Below are 22,057 nucleotides of genomic sequence, written 5' to 3'. Positions count from 1 at the left end.
GTTCAGGGATGAAGGTCTGATTTTTCCAGTTTGGGGATCCAGCCCAAGGATTGTAAAATTTCCAAAGTTTTTCCTACATCCTGGTTCAGGCGAGATATGCATGGAGCTATTATTAGGTGGTCATCTAGGTATGGGACAATGCAGATCCCCTGCTGGCGAATGAAAATCATTGCCTCTGCCTTCACCTTGGTAAACACACGAGGGGCTGATGACACTCCAAACGGCAGGACGTTGAATTGGTAGTGGTTGACCTGGGACCCGCCAATCTGAGGAATTCCCTGTGGTCTGGATGAATCGGGATGTGGTAGTAAGCGTCCCTCAGGTCTATTGTAGCCATCACCCAATCCTGTCCTATGAGGGGGATTGCTGTCTTGACGGACTCCATCTTGAAACGCCCGTACTTCACCACTTGGCTTAAGGATTTCAAGTTTATAATAACCCTGTGTTTCCCTGAGGGTTTTACGACTACGAAGAGGCGAGAGTAGTGGCCTCTACCCACCTCCTGTTGTGGAACTGGGGAGATCGCTCTTGCTTGCAGAAGTGTTTTCATGTCTGACAGCAAGGATCTTTGGAGGTGTGCCTGCAGGGAGGTTATTCTCAGGCATTGAGGGGGAGGGACTCTCGAATTCCAATCTCAGTCCATCGCGAATGGTGCGAAGAACCCATTGGTTTGAGGTTATGGACTGCCATTGATCTATGAAATTCGAGAGTCGGACCCCGACCGGAATACTGTCATTTTTTGTCAGTAGGGTTTTGTTGTTGGAGGGGGGGGGGGCAGAATATTTCTGTCCTTACCCCCTTTCGGATAACTCCACCGGCCCGTCTTGCCCTTCCCTTTGAAATCTCTCTGGGGGGGGGGGGGGGGGGGGGCGGGGGGACAAAAAAAAAAAAAAAAAAAAAAAAAAAAAAAAAAAAAAAATCGCTTCATAGGTTTCCTTTGTTCTGGAGGCGACTTCTTCTTGTCTGTGGCTTTCTACAGGATGTCACCCAGAGCTGCGCCAAACACGTAATTTCCCTGGAAGGGAATTGCACAGAGTTTGGTTTTTGACAAAGTCTCCTCCCCAAGATTTCAGCCACAGTGTTCTTCTGGCTGGGTTGGAGAGGACCGCAGACTTTGCTGCTACTCGTATGGATTCCGCCGAAGCATCGGCTAGGAAGCCTGTTGCTTTTTGTAAAAGGGGAAGGGAGTCAAGGATTTCTTCCCTGGAGGTTCCTTGAGTGAGGTGGTCTTCCAGCGTACGCAGCCAGCGGAATAGGGATCTGGCTACACATGTAGAGGCTATATTGGCCTTGAGTAGGGTCGTGGAGGCATCCCAGGATTTCCTGAGCAGGCTCACCGTTTTCCGATCCTTGAGCTGAGACGAATCTTCGAATGGAAGAGCCGTTCTCTTAATCACCCTGGACACCTGCGAGACCTCCCATAGGGAGCAATCTCCCTCTAAGGGAAACTGATTCTTCAGGTCTGAGGGAACACTAAGCCCTTTCTCGGGAAAGGCCCATTCCTGCATAACCAAGTTTCGGATGTTTTCGTGAATGGGAAACCCCTTTTGGTCTTTGGGCTTCAGTCCCCCCAAACATTTCATCCTGAAGAGAGCATTCCACTTCCGTCTCTTCCAATCCCATAGTGCCCCTTACCTTACTAACTAAATCCCCCATGTCCTCAGACGAGAAGTAGTATCTTTTGTTATCAGGTTTGGGGGCGGAAGTGGAACTCTCATTTTCCCACGCATCCTCTGAGTTAGAGGTATCAATCTCGCCCGAGTCAGATTCCACAGGGGCCGCTTTCCTTTTTCTAGGAGGAGGGGGCTGTGGTGTCAGGGTCTGGGCAGCAGTCATCATAGAAGTGTGGACTTCCTGTTTGATGAGGGTTTTTATGCTGTCCAGTATGGAGGTTTGCTCTGCACGTATTACGTCATCCATACAGGGCTGACATAGTTTCTTCCTATATGTCGAGGAAAGTTTGGCACCACAGACACATTTGTGGCTCGGTTTCTTTATAGGGTCAGGGGCCTTGTCTCCCTAAAACAGAGAGAGAAGGCATACTAAGTCACCTCAGAGACCATTCGGACACAAAGGGGGGACCCACCCCACTACTTACAGTAGGAGGGTGAACGCTGGGATCCGCAGAAGCAGAACGTGAGCGCTTATTGCAGTCCATGGTCAGTCTGTCACAGTCACCAGTGCAGAAATGGCCTTACCTGGACGCCCTCACACCAGGGTTTTAATAGCCGAGGTCCATCAGCGTGGTCTGTGCTCCTCCTCCCCTGGTCCACAGGTGGGGGTAATCATGATCACCCCTCCTCGCGGCCGTCCCGTTCCCCCCGCCCCATCTGGGGTCGCTGGCTCCGCCCCCTGGGTCCTAGTCTGCCTTGGTGGCCCGTCGGTGGGGAGGGGGGCGCGCAGTGGTTCAGCACGGGGCCTGAGACGCCGCCAGCTTCTATCAGCGGCCGCCATTGGTCGCAAAAGCGTTCCACCGGGAACGCTGGAGTGGTGAACTGGAAGTTCGGCGCCGCGTCACTTCCGGTGCGCCAGCCGTTTTGGGGAGGAGGACGCCGGGGAGCTCACCGAGGACCCCGGCTGCACGTTGCCGCCTCACTTTACCACGGGGTATAAGGAAAGGCGGGCAGGAGACCCGCCGCAGCGGAGACGGGAGCGGCCAGTCATACGGAGGAGCGGAGCCCCCCACCGTCGGCCGCCCGACTTCCAGCTATTCTGTGTAGTGCCTCTGATCGTCGGCCACGGCAGCACTATCCGGACCTTTTCATGCCCCATAGGGGACAGGAAAAACACTGGAGGTGGTAGGAAGGGGAGGGTTATTTAACCTCTTGTGCATTTCCTGTCCCCCATTAGGGCAGGGAGACATCCTCCGATATGGCTGTCGTGGAAGGTGACTAGAGAAAAAACGCATGAAAATCCGCATAAAAAAAAATGCGCTGATTTTTATCTGCATTTTCTGCCAAGAGGTGCAGATTTTGTGCAGAAAATTCCACAGACCAATCTGCAACGTGTGCGCATACCCTTAGGCTGTGTGCCCACGTTGCGTTTTTTCAAGAGTTTGTGCCAGATCAGACGCTTCAGAAACGCTTAAAAGAAGCTTCCCATTCAATTTAATACATTTTGGGCTTTTTGTGTCAATGCATGCGTTTTTTTCCGCTCAGAAAAAGCTTAGCGGCTAAAAACGCAGCATGCTCATTTTCCGCATAGGACCGCGTTTTTAGCTGTTTCCAATGTTCCCAGAAAACGCGTGGGAAAAACGAATCAAAAAACATGCGTTTTTTGTGCAAAAATCACGCAAAAAACGTGCAGAAATAAAACGCGCCTTTTCTGAGTGTTTAAAAACGCTAACGTGGGCACATAGCCTAAAGGACGGACTGAACGTTTTGGTAGAGTGAGGGATGAGGAAAGGACCGATTCTGTAAATGTTTTTGAGCTGGAGGCGGCGAGAGTTTGGATGTGCAGTTTGAAGGACAGTGCAGAGTCAAGGGTTACTCCAAGGCAGCGGATTTCTGGGACAAGGGAAAGTGTGATTTCATTTATTGTGATAGATAGATCAGGTAGGGAAGATATGAGAGATGGAGGAAAGATAATTAGTTCAGATTTTCCCACATTGAGCTTGAGGAAGCGAGAGAAGAAGGAGGATATGGTTGATAGACACTCTGGGATTCTGGAGAGCAGAGGGGTGACATCTGGGCCACAGAGGTTGCTCTGAGTGTCATCAGCATATAGATTGTACTGGAAGCCATAGGACTTTATGAGTTGTCCCAGGCCAAATATAGATTAAGAGAAGGGGACCTAGGACAAAGCCTTAAGGAACACCAACAGAGAGAGGGCGAGATGAGAGCTAGTGTGGGAGTAGGAAACGTTAAAAGTGTGTTTGGTAAGGTATGAGGAGATCCAGGATAGGGTAAGGTCTTTGACACCAAAGGAAGAGAGGATCTGTAGTAGGTGGCAGTGGTCAACTGTGTCAAAGGCAGAGGACAGGTCTAGAAGGAGGAGTATAGAGAATTAGCTCTGACTCTAAGTAAGTCATTAGTAAGTTTGGTCAGGGCAGTCTCAGTGAAATGATGGGGACTGAAGCCAGATTGCAGGTTGACGAAGAGCGAGTTACATGCAAAGTGAGGGGAAAGCGTGGACGTGCTGCTCAAGGAGTTTGGAAGCAAATGGGAGCAAAAATATGGGGCGATAGCTGGACATAGTGCTCGGGTCAAGGGATACGCATGATTGTGGCATGTTTGAAAGCAGAGGGGAAGGTACCAGAAGTTAGTGATAGGTTGAAGAGATGGATTGTGGATGGGATAAGTGTAGTGGTGAGGTTGGGGAGGAGGTGGGATGGGGTCAAATGCACAAGTGGTGAGGTGTGATTTGGAGAGAAGATGAGCAAGCTCCCATTCAGTGATGTTGGATAAGGAGGTTATGGGGTTTGGGCATTGGTCTGGTATACAAAGGGGTTGTTGTGGTTGAACAATAAAGACTTGCCTTGCTTGGTCGATCTTATTTTTGAAGTGCGTGGCAAAGTCCTCAGCAGAGATGAGGGAGGTTGTAGGGAGTTAAAATTGTTGAACAACTGTTTGGGGTTGTGGGATAAGGAAGATACAAGGGATGTAAAGTAGGCCTGTTTATCAGAGGTGAGAGACTATTTGAATATGAGTGTTGCTTGTCTGAATGAGGTGAAGTTGTCTTGCGAATGCGTTATCTTCCAACGCCGCTCTGCATTTCTGGATACTTGCCGAAGCTTTTTACTGATGTTATTTTGCCAGGGTTGTCCATTGATTCGTCGCACTCCGCTATGAATGAGAGGGGTGACCGAGTCGATGGCTGATGCAAGAGTGGCATTGTAGAATCTAGTGGCAGTGTGTGTCGTGGAGGGAGGACAATGGTAGAATAGAGTCAGAGACTGTGCGAGTGTCTAGATGTGCGAGATTTCTGCAGGGGTGTGCAAGTTGGTGGACATGGGTGACAGGTGACGAGGACAGGGATGAGAACGCGAGTCAGATAGAGGGAGAAGGGAGGTTGTGAAGTTAGATAGGGAGCAGAGACGGGCGAAGACTAGGTCTAATGTATGTCCGTCTGTGTGGGTGGCTGAGGAGGACCACTGAGTAAGTCCAAAAGATGAAGTGAGCAAAATGAGTTTTGAGGCTGCTGACTGGTGGGAGTCAATGGGGATGTTAAAGTCACCCATGATGATGGTGGGAATGTCAGCAGACAGAAAGTGAAGAAGCCAGGTGGAGAACTGGTTAATAAAGGCAGTGGTCAGGCCTGGAGGTTGGCATACGACAGCCACTTGGAGGATGCAGGAAGAGTTGATGCAGACAGAGTGGACTTCAAAAGAGGGGAGGATCTGGGAGGGAAGAGGTGGGATTGGGTTAAAGGTATAGTTGGTGAAGGAGTGGACCTTCTCCTTTCTTCCATGTCTGGAGACATGGCCTAAGGTGCAGTCATACACGCTGAATGCAATGCTGCTGCAAGGTACATGGCTGCACAGCACAAATGTGGTGCCATTTGGCACATGTGGAAAACACTTGACTTAATAGCTAGTGAACTTTTTTACTGGGCTAAACCATTTGTTATGCCCTGAAAATTACTACAAATGGCATTTAAAAATCCCATGCGTGCTGTATCTACTTCTCGACTATGAATCATATGGACATCACAGGTGGTTTCTTCTCTGGCACCCCCTTCATTAGCCAAAGCAGAGACCCCCGATAATGTATTACATGGTCACCGCTAATGTCTGCTAGAAGTTGGAAATTTTAGGATAGGATTGCCAAAGCATTTATTTTCGAGACCCTTTTATTTATAATGGAAAACGTGAAGATGTCAACATGAAAGTCTTGAAACTGATGACAAGGCAGTGCCCTAGCGCACATTACAGAAGACAATCGTTTGCAGGCCTGATTTCTTAGAAAACCACAGAAGAGCAAGAAAAATATGCATTCCTGGTAGGCATTAAAGTGTGGCACGTCTGGCAGCAAATCCCACCACGCATGGCTGGCTTCACGTCCCACCACAGGGGTCAAGGATACCTCACACACAGCACAGCTGTCATTACGTCCCACCACAGGGTCGAAGAAACCTCGCACCCAGCACGGCTGGCATCACGTCACACCACAGGAGTCGAGGACCCCCCAGAACGGCTGGCGTCATATCCCACCACAGCGGTCTAGGACCCCCAGCACTTGAGCCGTCACTTCCCACCACAGCGGTCCCGCACAGCTGCAGTCACGTTTCAACACAGTGGTCCAGGACCGCCCAGCTGCCATCACATCCTACTACAGCATCCATGACCCCCCTCCCTCCATTGCTAGTGTCATATCCCACTACAGCGGTCCAGGACCCTCCCTGAACAGATGGGAGTCATATCCAGCTACTTTATCCTAGGAATCCTGACACGGCCGGAGTCACATCCCAATACAGTGGACTAGGACCCCCCACAGAGCTGGCGTCATATCCTACTAGAGCAGTACAAGGCACCTCACACACACCTTACAAGGCTGGCATCAGGTCCTATTACAGGACCCCAGTACAGCCAGTGTCACATCCTTCCATCAGAGAGCTGCTCTGTACTTCAGGTCTCACAACAGACCTGGGAATCTAAGAATCTGAAGGAAAAAAAAAAAAAAAAAAAGAATTTTGATTTCACAAGTTATCAGCAAAAGGAAATGTGTAGCTGTCATTCTGTTCAGTCATCAGTCTGTATGGGGTTAGTAGTCTAAGTCTGGAGGTTAGGCTTGCCATCAGGTTCTGAGTCATCCATTAAATTCTCATTCTTAGTAAAGTCTTACGTCATCAGATGGGGAAGACTTGGCCAACAACTAACACATGCAGCAATGTTCAAAGGTTCTCCTGACAGCAGGCCGTTATAGCATTACAGTAACAAGGAAGCAGGTAAAATATCAACACTGGAAACCAGAAATCACCTACAATACCGAACCCAAGACTAGAAACAGGACAAAAGGTCTGATTTATCAAAGGGTCTTTAATATGAGGCCAAGGTAATGTAGTTCAGGCCTGGCGAGCTGTACTACAAATCTCAGCACTATGAGGATGCAGGAGAGAAGGGACTCTGCCCCTTGTATTCTTGCTTTCAGGGTATTATTGGTTAAGTTTTTTAGAGAATCAATTAGCTGGAGTGCACCTTGCTATGGAGGAAGTCCAAGATCTGAAGACCACTGGGCTATGTTCACACATCAATGATTTGCCAATAGCAGAAGTCAGAAGCCAACAGTCTGCTGTGGATCCCCATCTGATGGGTCTAACCCACAGGCTTACCATGCAGAATAGCTGTGTATAATGAGCATGAAATTAATCTTGTAGATAATTTTGCATGACAAAGATATTTTTCTGGAGTGCGTGAACAGGGTTAAACAACATTTCTAAGCAGTAGAGGGAACACTTTAAGAGTCAGAATTCTGTATATGAACAGGCCGACAGACAGCGTCTCCGCAGGTTACAGCCGATCATTAGAAAACAAAATAATGCAGCACTCAAAGCACCCATCACATGGCCTCAGTTATTAGAGCACCTGATATAGCAGGGCTGTTTGTAGGTATAGATTCTCTATTTAGGGCACACCTGCAACTTCCAGAATGATCAGGTATAAAAGGGACTAAACCTGTGCTGCTGCGTATACACTCAGGATATGTGACTCTCGCACAGACAATACCCCTGACCATAGGCAAAATGTAGTCACAGGATTACCGACAGGAAAATCCTGCAGGAAATATAAAGGAAAATACCAGGCAAAACTGATTCATGACATTATGCAGGCCTGATGGAGCGGGTGGTGTGACAGGCCACCGGTGGGGAATCCATGAGGCATGCACTATCCTCTCCACCCTACAATTAACAAAAGCAAAGTGCCTAATTTTTGCATGATACAGTCCGTGCACTGCCAGGCAGCGTGATCGCATTTCATAGTGAGCCAAGTTAGAAAATCTGCCAATCACAAGTCACTTTATTCCCCATTATGTCATCTTACCACCGAAAAATGTCACTCCAACTTGCCGGCCACCGGGAGTCTAGCTGGCTGCACAACGCTCATCGGTCTCTAGCATTCCAGATGCCAAGGAGCTTTATAGGAGATGGTGGCGGGGGCTCATACTGCAGGCAGGCAATGGTAGGTGCGATGAAGACTGGGACACACTGACGGATGTTCATGCTCCTATAGGTCTGGCAGAATGTTGATAAAAGAAAAACTGCCCACCCCAAAAGAGCATGACAATGGGGTCAATCCTGGGATCAGCACTAGTGGGGCCTCTCCTCGAGGATAACACTGTCACCAGCCAAGTCCAGCAATCACCTCAATGACCACATGGAAGGAAGCACTGCACATCAGCCCACAGCACACGACCAGAGAGAATGCAGTGCAGGCTGGGACCTGTAGTGCACACCAGCTATGGCGCCGGATAGTAAGGTCTATGGGACGGCTCCTACTCACAATCCCGGTACCGCCAGTCACTCCTGTCCCGCTGCCCAGGACACGCTTCTATGACGTCAGCTGGCCGAACACCCCGGTGCCCCCTCTGCACGTAGCAGGCCTCAGCTAACACCCCGGACTCACCTGTCTGCTTATAGCCGCCTCCTCACTCCCGCCGGGAGACCTTTCTCTTCTTCCTTCTCCTCCGGCCTCAACTTCCGCCTTTCCTGTGCCACTTCCGGGTACACCCCACTGTCATCCGTTCTGATTAGCGAGTGCTGTAAACTGACAGCGGCGACAGCCAATCACAACTTCAACTAGTCAAAGTCACGCCACTTTTTCCAGAAGTGATGTAACAGACGTGCTGGAATGCGGAAGTGGTGTCGGAATGGGTGATGGGAGTTGTAGTTTGGCCTAGAGGAAGTCTAGTGATTGTGCTTGAATTTGTATAACGACTTAACGAGGGCGCGCAGCGGGCGGGGCTGACACTGGCCGGCTATACAGGAGGCGGGGCTGACACTGGCCGGCTATACAGGAGGAGGGGCTGACACTGGCCGGCTATACAGGAGGAGGGGCTGACACTGGCCGGCTATATAGGAGGAGGGGCTGACACTGGCCGGCTATACAGGAGGAGGGGCTGACACTGGCCTGCTATGCGGGAGCCGGGGCTGACACTGGCCGGCTATATAGGAGGAGGGGCTGACACTGGCCGGCTATACAGGAGGAGGGGCTGACACTGGCCTGCTATACAGGAGGAGGGGCTGACACTGGCCGGCTATACAGGAGGCGGGGCTGACACTGGCCGGCTATACAGGAGGCGGGGCTGACACTGGCCGGCTATACAGGAGGAGGGGCTGACACTGGCCGGCTATACAGGAGGAGGGGCTGACACTGGCCGGCTATACAGGAGGAGGGGCTGACACTGGCCGGCTATACAGGAGGAGGGGCTGACACTGGCCGGCTATACAGGAGGAGGGACTGACACTGGCCGGCTATACAGGAGGAGGGGCTGACACTGGCCTGCTATACAGGAGGAGGGGCTGACACTGGCCTGCTATACAGGAGGAGGGGCTGACACTGGCCGGCTATGCAGGAGGAGGGGCTGACACTGGCCGGCTATACAGGAGGCGGGGCTGACACTGGCCGGCTATATAGGAGGAGGGGCTGACACTGGCCGGCTATACAGGAGGAGGGGCTGACACTGGCCGCCTATGCAGGAGGAGGGGCTGACACTGGCCGGCTATGCAGGAGGAGGGGCTGACACTGGCCGCCTATGCAGGAGGAGGGGCTGACACTGGCCGGCTATACAGGAGGCGGGGCTGACACTGGCCGGCTATACAGGAGGCGGGATTGACACTGGCCGGCCATATAGGAGGCGGGGCTGACACTGGCCGGCCATATAGGAGGCGGGGATGACACTGGCCGTTTGTGCAGGAGGCGGGGCTGACACTGGCCGGCTATACAGGAGGCGGGACTGACACTGGCCGGCTATACAGGAGGCGGGATTGACACTGGCCGGCCATATAGGAGGCGGGGCTGACACTGGCCGGCCATATAGGAGGCGAGGATGACACTGGCCGTTTGTGCAGGAGGCGGGGCTGACACTGGCCGGCTATACAGGAGGCAGGGCTGACACTGGCCGGCTATGCAGGAGGCGGGGCTCACACTGGCCGGCTATACAGGAGGCGGGACTGACACTGGCCGGCTATACAGGAGGCGGGGCTGACACTGGCCGGCTATACAGGAGGCGGGGCTGACACTGGCCGGCTATGCAGGAGGAGGGGCTGACACTGGCCGGCTATATAGGAGGCGGGGATGACACTGGCCGTTTGTGCAGGAGGCGGGGCTGACACTGGCCTGCTATACAGGAGGCGGGGCTGACACTGGCCGGCTATGCAGGAGGCGGGGCTCACACTGGCCGGCTATACAGGAGGCGGGACTGACACTGGCCGGCTATACAGGAGGCGGGGCTGACACTGGCCGGCTATACAGGAGGCAGGACTGACACTGGCCGGCTATACAGGAGGCGGGGCTGACACTGGCCGGCTATGCAGGAGGAGGGGCTGACACTGGCCGGCTATACAGGAGGCGGGGCTGACACTGGCCGGCTATACAGGAGGCGGGACTGACACTGGCCGGCTATACAGGAGGCGGGACTGACACTGGCCGGCTATACAGGAGGCGGGGCTGACACTGGCCGGCTATACAGGAGGCGGGGCTGACACTGGCCGACTATGCAGGAGGAGGGGCTGACACTGGCCGGCTATGCAGGAGGCGGGGATGACACTGGCCGGTTGTGCAGGAGGCGGGGATGACACTGGCCGGCTATGCAGGAGGCGGGGCTCACACTGGCCGGCTATACAGGAGGCGGGGCTGACACTGGCCGACTATGCAGGAGGAGGGGCTGACACTGGCCGGCTATGCAGGAGGCGGGGCTGACACTGGCCGGCTATACAGGAGGCGGGGCTGACACTGGCCGACTATGCAGGAGGAGGGGCTGACACTGGCCGGCTATGCAGGAGGCGGGGATGACACTGGCCGGCTATACAGGAGGCGGGGCTGACACTGGCCGGCTATGCAGGAGGCGGGGCTCACACTGGCCGGCTATACAGGAGGCGGGATTGACACTGGCCGGCTACACAGGAGGAGGGGCTGACACTGGCCGGCCATATAGGAGGCGGGGTTGACACTGGCCGGCCATATAGGAGGCGGGGATGACACTGGCCGTTTGTGCAGGAGGCGGGGCTGACACTGGCCTGCTATACAGGAGGCGGGGCTGACACTGGCCGGCTATGCAGGAGGCGGGGCTCACACTGGCCGGCTATACAGGAGGCGGGACTGACACTGGCCGGCTATACAGGAGGCGGGGCTGACACTGGCCGGCTATACAGGAGGAGGGGCTGACACTGGCCGGCCATACAGGAGGCGGGACAGACACTGGCCGGCCATACAGGAGGCGGGGCTGACACTGGCCAGCTTGGTAGGAGGCGGGACTGACACTGGCCGGCTATGCAGGAGGCGGAGCTGACACTGGCCGGCTATACAGGAGGCGGGACTGACACTGGCCGGCTATACAGGAGGCGGGGCTGACACTGGCCTGCTATACAGGAGGAGGGGCTGACACTGGCCGGCTATACAGGAGGCGGGACTGACACTGGCCGGCTATACAGGAGGAGGGGCTGACACTGGCCGGCTATACAGGAGGAGGGGCTGACACTGGCCGGCTATACAGGAGGCGGGGCTGACACTGGCCGGCTATACAGGAGGCGGGGCTGACACTGGCCGGCTATGCAGGAGGAGGGGCTGACACTGGCCGGCTATGCAGGAGGAGGGGCTGACACTGGCCGGCTATGCAGGAGGCGGGACTGACACTGGCCGGCTATACAGGAGGCGGGACTGACACTGGCCGGCTATACAGGAGGCGGGGCTGACACTGGCCGGCTATGCAGGAGGAGGGGCTGACACTGGCCGGCTATGCAGGAGGAGGGGCTGACACTGGCCGGCTATACAGGAGGAGGGGCTGACACTGGCCGGCTATGCAGGAGGAGGGGCTGACACTGGCCGGCTATGCAGGAGGAGGGGCTGACACTGGCCGGCTATACAGGAGGCGGGGCTGACACTGGCCGGCTATACAGGAGGCGGGGCTGACACTGGCCGGCTATACAGGAGGAGGGGCTGACACTGGCCGGCTATACAGGAGGAGGGGCTGACACTGGCCGGCTATATAGGAGGAGGGGCTGACACTGGCCGGCTATACAGGAGGAGGGGCTGACACTGGCCTGCTATGCGGGAGCCGGGGCTGACACTGGCCGGCTATATAGGAGGAGGGGCTGACACTGGCCGGCTATACAGGAGGAGGGGCTGACACTGGCCTGCTATACAGGAGGAGGGGCTGACACTGGCCGGCTATACAGGAGGCGGGGCTGACACTGGCCGGCTATACAGGAGGCGGGGCTGACACTGGCCGGCTATACAGGAGGAGGGGCTGACACTGGCCGGCTATACAGGAGGAGGGGCTGACACTGGCCGGCTATACAGGAGGAGGGGCTGACACTGGCCGGCTATACAGGAGGAGGGGCTGACACTGGCCGGCTATACAGGAGGAGGGGCTGACACTGGCCGGCTATACAGGAGGAGGGGCTGACACTGGCCTGCTATACAGGAGGAGGGGCTGACACTGGCCTGCTATACAGGAGGAGGGGCTGACACTGGCCTGCTATGCAGGAGGAGGGGCTGACACTGGCCGGCTATGCAGGAGGAGGGGCTGACACTGGCCGGCTATACAGGAGGCGGGGCTGACACTGGCCGGCTATACAGGAGGAGGGGCTGACACTGGCCGGCTATACAGGAGGAGGGGCTGACACTGGCCGCCTATGCAGGAGGAGGGGCTGACACTGGCCGGCTATGCAGGAGGAGGGGCTGACACTGGCCGCCTATGCAGGAGGAGGGGCTGACACTGGCCGGCTATACAGGAGGCGGGGCTGACACTGGCCGGCTATACAGGAGGCGGGATTGACACTGGCCGGCCATATAGGAGGCGGGGCTGACACTGGCCGGCCATATAGGAGGCGGGGATGACACTGGCCGTTTGTGCAGGAGGCGGGGCTGACACTGGCCGGCTATACAGGAGGCAGGGCTGACACTGGCCGGCTATGCAGGAGGCGGGGCTCACACTGGCCGGCTATACAGGAGGCGGGACTGACACTGGCCGGCTATACAGGAGGCGGGGCTGACACTGGCCGGCTATACAGGAGGCGGGGCTGACACTGGCCGGCTATGCAGGAGGAGGGGCTGACACTGGCCGGCTATATAGGAGGCGGGGATGACACTGGCCGTTTGTGCAGGAGGCGGGGCTGACACTGGCCTGCTATACAGGAGGCGGGGCTGACACTGGCCGGCTATGCAGGAGGCGGGGCTCACACTGGCCGGCTATACAGGAGGCGGGACTGACACTGGCCGGCTATACAGGAGGCGGGGCTGACACTGGCCGGCTATACAGGAGGCAGGACTGACACTGGCCGGCTATACAGGAGGCGGGGCTGACACTGGCCGGCTATGCAGGAGGAGGGGCTGACACTGGCCGGCTATACAGGAGGCGGGGCTGACACTGGCCGGCTATACAGGAGGCGGGACTGACACTGGCCGGCTATACAGGAGGCGGGACTGACACTGGCCGGCTATACAGGAGGCGGGGCTGACACTGGCCGGCTATACAGGAGGCGGGGCTGACACTGGCCGACTATGCAGGAGGAGGGGCTGACACTGGCCGGCTATGCAGGAGGCGGGGATGACACTGGCCGGTTGTGCAGGAGGCGGGGATGACACTGGCCGGCTATGCAGGAGGCGGGGCTCACACTGGCCGGCTATACAGGAGGCGGGGCTGACACTGGCCGACTATGCAGGAGGAGGGGCTGACACTGGCCGGCTATGCAGGAGGCGGGGCTGACACTGGCCGGCTATACAGGAGGCGGGGCTGACACTGGCCGACTATGCAGGAGGAGGGGCTGACACTGGCCGGCTATGCAGGAGGCGGGGATGACACTGGCCGGCTATACAGGAGGCGGGGCTGACACTGGCCGGCTATGCAGGAGGCGGGGCTCACACTGGCCGGCTATACAGGAGGCGGGATTGACACTGGCCGGCTACACAGGAGGAGGGGCTGACACTGGCCGGCCATATAGGAGGCGGGGTTGACACTGGCCGGCCATATAGGAGGCGGGGATGACACTGGCCGTTTGTGCAGGAGGCGGGGCTGACACTGGCCTGCTATACAGGAGGCGGGGCTGACACTGGCCGGCTATGCAGGAGGCGGGGCTCACACTGGCCGGCTATACAGGAGGCGGGACTGACACTGGCCGGCTATACAGGAGGCGGGGCTGACACTGGCCGGCTATACAGGAGGAGGGGCTGACACTGGCCGGCCATACAGGAGGCGGGACAGACACTGGCCGGCCATACAGGAGGCGGGGCTGACACTGGCCAGCTTGGTAGGAGGCGGGACTGACACTGGCCGGCTATGCAGGAGGCGGAGCTGACACTGGCCGGCTATACAGGAGGCGGGACTGACACTGGCCGGCTATACAGGAGGCGGGGCTGACACTGGCCTGCTATACAGGAGGAGGGGCTGACACTGGCCGGCTATACAGGAGGCGGGACTGACACTGGCCGGCTATACAGGAGGAGGGGCTGACACTGGCCGGCTATACAGGAGGAGGGGCTGACACTGGCCGGCTATACAGGAGGCGGGGCTGACACTGGCCGGCTATACAGGAGGCGGGGCTGACACTGGCCGGCTATGCAGGAGGAGGGGCTGACACTGGCCGGCTATGCAGGAGGAGGGGCTGACACTGGCCGGCTATGCAGGAGGCGGGACTGACACTGGCCGGCTATACAGGAGGCGGGACTGACACTGGCCGGCTATACAGGAGGCGGGGCTGACACTGGCCGGCTATGCAGGAGGAGGGGCTGACACTGGCCGGCTATGCAGGAGGCGGGACTGACACTGGCCGGCTATACAGGAGGAGGGGCTGACACTGGCCGGCTATGCAGGAGGAGGGGCTGACACTGGCCGGCTATGCAGGAGGAGGGGCTGACACTGGCCGGCTATACAGGAGGCGGGGCTGACACTGGCCGGCTATACAGGAGGAGGGGCTGACACTGGCCGGCTATACAGGAGGAGGGGCTGACACTGGCCGGCTATACAGGAGGAGGGGCTGACACTGGCCGGCTATACAGGAGGCGGGGCTGACACTGGCCGGCTATACAGGAGGCGGGGCTGACACTGGCCGGCTATGCAGGAGGAGGGGCTGACACTGGCCAGCTATACAGGAGGCGGGGCTGACACTGGCCGGCTATACAGGAGGCGGGACTGACACTGGCCGGCTATACAGGAGGCGGGACTGACACTGGCCGGCTATACAGGAGGCGGGGCTGACACTGGCCGGCTATGCAGGAGGAGGGGCTGACACTGGCCGGCTATGCAGGAGGCGGGGCTGACACTGGCCGGCTATACAGGAGGCGGGACTGACACTGGCCGGCTATACAGGAGGCGGGACTGACACTGGCCGGCTATACAGGAGGCGGGGCTGACACTGGCCGGCTATACAGGAGGCGGGGCTGACACTGGCCGGCTATGCAGGAGGAGGGGCTGACACTGGCCGGCTATGCAGGAGGCGGGGATGACACTGGCCGGTTGTGCAGGAGGCGGGGATGACACTGGCCGGCTATACAGGAGGCGGGGCTGACACTGGCCGGCTATGCAGGAGGCGGGGCTCACACTGGCCGGCTATACAGGAGGCGGGATTGACACTGGCCGGCCATACAGGAGGAGGGGCTGACACTGGCCGGCCATATAGGAGGCGGGGCTGACACTGGCCGGCCATATAGGAGGCGGGGATGACACTGGCCGTTTGTGCAGGAGGCGGGGCTGACACTGGCCTGCTATACAGGAGGCGGGGCTGACACTGGCCGGCTATGCAGGAGGCGGGGCTCACACTGGCCGGCTATACAGGAGGCGGGACTGACACTGGCCGGCTATACAGGAGGCGGGGCTGACACTGGCCGGCTATACAGGAGGCGGGGCTGACACTGGCCGGCTATACAGGAGGAGGGGCTGACACTGGCCGGCCATACAGGAGGCGGGACTGACACTGGCCGGCCATACAGGAGGCGGGGCTGACACTGGCCAGCTTGGTAGGAGGCGGGACTGACACTGGCCGGCTATGCAGGAGGCGGAGCTGACACTGGCCGGCTATACAGGAGGCGGGGCTGACACTGGCCTGCTATACAGGAGGAGGGGCTGACACTGGCCGGCTATACAGGAGGCGGGACTGACACTGGCCGGCTATACAGGAGGAGGGGCTGACACTGGCCGGCTATACAGGAGGAGGGGCTGACACTGGCCGGCTATACAGGAGGCGGGGCTGACACTGGCCGGCTATACAGGAGGCGGGGCTGACACTGGCCGGCTATGCAGGAGGCGGGGCTGACACTGGCCGGCTATGCAGGAGGCGGGGCTGACACTGGCCGGCTATGCAGGAGGCGGGACTGACACTGGCCGGCTATGCAGGAGGCGGGACTGACACTGGCCGGCTATACAGGAGGCGGGGCTGACACTGGCCGGCTATGCAGGAGGAGGGGCTGACACTGGCCGGCTATACAGGAGGCGGGACTGACACTGGCCGGCTATACAGGAGGAGGGGCTGACACTGGCCGGCTATGCAGGAGGAGGGGCTGACACTGGCCGGCTATGCAGGAGGAGGGGCTGACACTGGCCGGCTATACAGGAGGCGGGGCTGACACTGGCCTGCTATACAGGAGGAGGGGCTGACACTGGCCGGCTATACAGGAGGCGGGACTGACACTGGCCGGCTATACAGGAGGAGGGGCTGACACTGGCCGGCTATACAGGAGGAGGGGCTGACACTGGCCGGCTATACAGGAGGCGGGGCTGACACTGGCCGGCTATACAGGAGGCGGGGCTGACACTGGCCGGCTATGCAGGAGGAGGGGCTGACACTGGCCGGCTATACAGGAGGCGGGGCTGACACTGGCCGGCTATACAGGAGGCGGGACTGACACTGGCCGGCTATACAGGAGGCGGGACTGACACTGGCCGGCTATACAGGAGGCGGGGCTGACACTGGCCGGCTATGCAGGAGGAGGGGCTGACACTGGCCGGCTATACAGGAGGCGGGGCTGACACTGGCCGGCTATACAGGAGGCGGGACTGACACTGGCCGGCTATACAGGAGGCGGGACTGACACTGGCCGGCTATACAGGAGGCGGGGCTGACACTGGCCGGCTATACAGGAGGCGGGGCTGACACTGGCCGGCTATACAGGAGGCGGGGCTGACACTGGCCGGCTATGCAGGAGGCGGGGATGACACTGGCCGGCTATACAGGAGGCGGGACTGACACTGGCCGGCTATACAGGAGGCGGGACTGACACTGGCCGGCTATACAGGAGGCGGGGCTGACACTGGCCGGCTATACAGGAGGCGGGGCTGACACTGGCCGGCTATGCAGGAGGAGGGGCTGACACTGGCCAGCTATGCAGGAGGCGGGGATGACACTGGCCGGTTGTGCAGGAGGCGGGGATGACACTGGCCGGCTATACAGGAGGCGGGGCTGACACTGGCCGGCTATGCAGGAGGCGGGGCTCACACTGGCCGGCTATGCAGGAGGCGGGATTGACACTGGCCGGCTATACAGGAGGAGGGGCTGACACTGGCCGGCCATATAGGAGGCGGGGCTGACACTGGCCGGCCATATAGGAGGTGGGGATGACACTGGCCGTTTGTGCAGGAGGCGGGGCTGACACTGGCCGGCTATACAGGAGGCGGGGCTGACACTGGCCGGCTATGCAGGAGGCGGGGCTCACACTGGCCGGCTATACAGGAGGCGGGACTGACACTGGCCGGCTATACAGGAGGCGGGGCTGACACTGGCCGGCTATACAGGAGGCGGGGCTGACACTGGCCGGCTATACAGGAGGAGGGGCTGACACTGGCCGGCTATACAGGAGGCGGTACTGACACTGGCCGGCCATACAGGAGGCGGGGCTGACACTGGCCAGCTTGGTAGGAGGCGGGACTGACACTGGCCGGCTATGCAGGAGGCGGAGCTGACACTGGCCGGCTATACAGGAGGCGGGACTGACACTGGCCGGCTATACAGGAGGCGGGGCTAACACTGGCCTGCTATACAGGAGGAGGGGCTGACACTGGCCGGCTATACAGGAGGCGGGACTGACACTGGCCGGCTATACAGGAGGAGGGGCTGACACTGGCCGGCTATACAGGAGGAGGGGCTGACACTGGCCGGCTATACAGGAGGCGGGGCTGACACTGGCCGGCTATACAGGAGGCGGGGCTGACACTGGCCGGCTATACAGGAGGAGGGGCTGACACTGGCCAGCTATATAGGAGGCGGGGCTGACACTGGCCGGCTATACAGGAGGCGGGACTGACACTGGCCGGCTATACAGGAGGCGGGACTGACACTGGCCGGCTATACAGGAGGCGGGACTGACACTGGCCGGCTATACAGGAGGCGGGGCTGACACTGGCCGGCTATGCAGGAGGAGGGGCTGACACTGGCCGGCTATACAGGAGGCGGGGCTGACACTGGCCGGCTATACAGGAGGCGGGACTGACACTGGCCGGCTATACAGGAGGCGGGACTGACACTGGCCGGCTATACAGGAGGCGGGGCTGACACTGGCCGGCTATACAGGAGGCGGGGCTGACACTGGCCGGCTATGCAGGAGGAGGGGCTGACACTGGCCGGCTATGCAGGAGGCGGGGATGACACTGGCCGGTTGTGCAGGAGGCGGGGATGACACTGGCCGGCTATACAGGAGGCGGGGCTGACACTGGCCGGCTATGCAGGAGGCGGGGCTCACACTGGCCGGCTATACAGGAGGCGGGATTGACACTGGCCGGCTATACAGGAGGAGGGGCTGACACTGGCCGGCCATATAGGAGGCGGGGCTGACACTGGCCGGCCATATAGGAGGCGGGGATGACACTGGCCGTTTGTGCAGGAGGCGGGGCTGACACTGGCCGGCTATACAGGAGGCGGGGCTGACACTGGCCGGCTATGCAGGAGGCGGGGCTCACACTGGCCGGCTATACAGGAGGCGGGACTGACACTGGCCGGCTATACAGGAGGCGGGGCTGACACTGGCCGGCTATACAGGAGGCGGGGCTGACATTGGCCGGCTATACAGGAGGAGAGGCTGACACTGGCCGGCCATACAGGAGGCGGGACTGACACTGGCCGGCCATACAGGAGGCGGGGCTGACACTGGCCAGCTTGGTAGGAGGCGGGACTGACACTGGCCGGCTATGCAGGAGGCGGAGCTGACACTGGCCGGCTATACAGGAGGCGGGACTGACACTGGCCGGCTATACAGGAGGCGGGGCTGACACTGGCCGGCCATATAGGAGGCGGGGCTGACACTGGCCGGCCATATAGGAGGCGGGGCTGACACTGGCCGGCTATGCAGGAGGAGGGGCTGACACTGGCCGGCTATACAGGAGGCGGGACTGACACTGGCCGGCTATACAGGAGGCGGGGCTGACACTGGCCGGCTATACAGGAGGCGGGACTGACACTGGCCGGCTATACAGGAGGCGGGGCTGACACTGGCCGGCTATACAGGAGGCGGGGCTGACAATGGCCGGCTATACAGGAGGCGGGGCTGACAATGGCCGGCTATGCAGGAGGAGGGGCTGACACTGGCCGGCTATGCAGGAGGCGGAGCTGACACTGGCCGGCTATACAGGAGGCGGGACTGACACTGGCCGGCTATACAGGAGGCGGGGCTGACACTGGCCGGCCATATAGGAGGCGGGGCTGACACTGGCCGGCCATATAGGAGGCGGGGCTGACACTGGCCGGCTATGCAGGAGGAGGGGCTGACACTGGCCGGCTATGCAGGAGGCGGGACTGACACTGGCCGGCTATGCAGGAGGCGGGACTGACACTGGCCGGCTATGCAGGAGGCGGGACTGACACTGGCCGGCTATACAGGAGGCGGGGCTGACACTGGCCGGCTATACAGGAGGCGGGGCTGACAATGGCCGGCTTTACAGGAGGCGGGGATGACACTGGCCGGCTATGCAGGAGGAGGGGCTGACACTGGCCGGCTATGCAGGAGGCGGGGATGACACTGGCCGGCTGTGCAGGAGGCGGGGCTGACACTGGCCGGTTGTGCAGGAGGCGGGGATGACACTGGCCGGTTGTGCAGGAGGCGGGGCTGACACTGGCCGGCTATACAGGAGGCGGGGCTGACACTGGCCGGCTATGCAGGAGGCGGGGCTCACACTGGCCGGCTATACAGGAGGCGGGATTGACACTGGGCGGCTATACAGGAGGAGGGGCTGACACTGGCCGGCCATATAGGAGGCGGGGCTGACACTGGCCGGCCATATAGGAGGCGGGGATGACACTGGCCGGTTGTGCAGGAGGCGGGGCTGACACTGGCCGGCTATACAGGAGGCGGGGCTGACACTGGCCGGCTATGCAGGAGGCGGGGCTCACACTGGCCGGCTATACAGGAGGCGGGACTGACACTGGCCGGCTATACAGGAGGCGGGGCTGACACTGGCCGGCCATATAGGAGGCGGGGCTGACACTGGCCGGCCATATAGGAGGGGGGGCTGACACTGGCCGGCTATGCAGGAGGAGGGGCTGACACTGGCCGGCTATACAGGAGGCGGGACTGACACTGGCCGGGTATACAGGAGGCGGGACTGACACTGGCCGGCTATACAGGAGGCGGGGCTGACACTGGCCGGTTGTGCAGGAGGCGGGACTGACACTGGCCGGCTATACAGGAGGCGGGACTGACACTGGCCGGCTATACAGGAGGCGGGGCTGACACTGGCCGGCTATACAGGAGGCGGGACTGACACTGGCCGGCTATACAGGAGGCGGGGCTGACACTGGCCGGCTATACAGGAGGGGGGGATGACACTGGCCGGTTGTGCAGGAGGCGGGACTGACACTGGCCGGCTATACAGGAGGCGGGACTGACACTGGCCGGCTATACAGGAGGGGGGGCTGACACTGGCTGGCTATACAGGAGGCGGGGCTGACACTGGCAGGCTATACAGGAGGGGGGACTGACACTGGCCGGCTATACAGGAGGCGGGGCTGACACTGGCCGGCTATACAGGAGGCGGGGCTGACACTGGCCGGCTATACAGGAGGCGGGGCTGACACTGGCCGGCTATACAGGAGGCGGGGCTGACACTGGCCGGCCATACAGGAGGCGGGGCTGACACTGGACGGCCATATAGGAGGCGGGGCTGACACTGGACGGCCATATAGGAGGCGGGGCTGACACTGGCCGGCTATGCAGGAGGAGGGGCTGACACTGGCCGGCTATACAGGAGGCGGGACTGACACTGGCCGGCTATACAGGAGGCGGGACTGACACTGGCCGGCTATACAGGAGGCGGGGCTGACACTGGCCGCCTATACAGGAGGCGGGGCTGACACTGGCCGGCTATACAGGAGGCGGGGCTGACACTGGCCGGCTATGCAGGAGGAGGGGCTGACACTGGCCGGCTATGCAGGAGGCGGGGATGACACTGGCCGGCTATGCAGGAGGCGGGGCTGACACTGGCCGGTTGTGCAGGAGGCGGGGATGACACTGGCCGGTTGTGCAGGAGGCGGGGCTGACACTGGCCGGCTGTACAGGAGGCGGGGCTGACACTGGCCGGCTATGCAGGAGGCGGGGCTCACACTGGCCGGCTATACAGGAGGCGGGATTGACACTGGCCGGCTATACAGGAGGAGGGGCTGACACTGGCCGGCCATATAGGAGGCGGGGCTGACACTGGCCGGCCATATAGGAGGCGGGGATGACACTGGCCGGTTGTGCAGGAGGCGGGGCTGACACTGGCCGGCTATACAGGAGGCGGGGCTGACACTCTCCGGCTATGCAGGAGGCGGGGCTCACACTGGCCGGCTATACAGGAGGCGGGACTGACACTGGCCAGCTATACAGGAGGCGGGGCTGACACTGGCCGGCCATATAGGAGGCGGGGCTGACACTGGCCGGCCATATAGGAGGCGGGGCTGACACTGGCCGGCTATGCAGGAGGAGGGGCTGACACTGGCCGGC

The 22,057-nt window shown here is 59.6% G+C and overlaps 1 protein-coding gene across 2 annotated transcripts in view; it reads right to left on the bottom strand.

The window, feature by feature from the left end:
• RAB5C (RAB5C, member RAS oncogene family) overlaps positions 1-8,769 on the bottom strand; it is a 45,677-nt gene extending 36,908 nt beyond the window's left edge. The window contains exon 1 of one of the 2 annotated variants that reach the window (XM_073572348.1): positions 8,561-8,769. The gene's annotated coding sequence lies outside the window, so the exon portion shown is untranslated. The other variant, XM_073572349.1, reaches the window with a different exon arrangement.
• Positions 8,770-22,057: the final 13,288 nt, after the last annotated feature.

Source organism: Dendrobates tinctorius, unplaced genomic scaffold, assembly GCF_039654945.1.
Source record: "Dendrobates tinctorius isolate UK_male_01 unplaced genomic scaffold, ASM3965494v1 ptg000032l, whole genome shotgun sequence".
In the NCBI taxonomy this organism is placed as follows: Eukaryota; Metazoa; Chordata; class Amphibia; order Anura; family Dendrobatidae; genus Dendrobates; species Dendrobates tinctorius.
The sequence above is the reverse complement of the archived record's forward strand: the minus strand, read 5'-3'. Positions and strand labels throughout refer to the sequence as shown.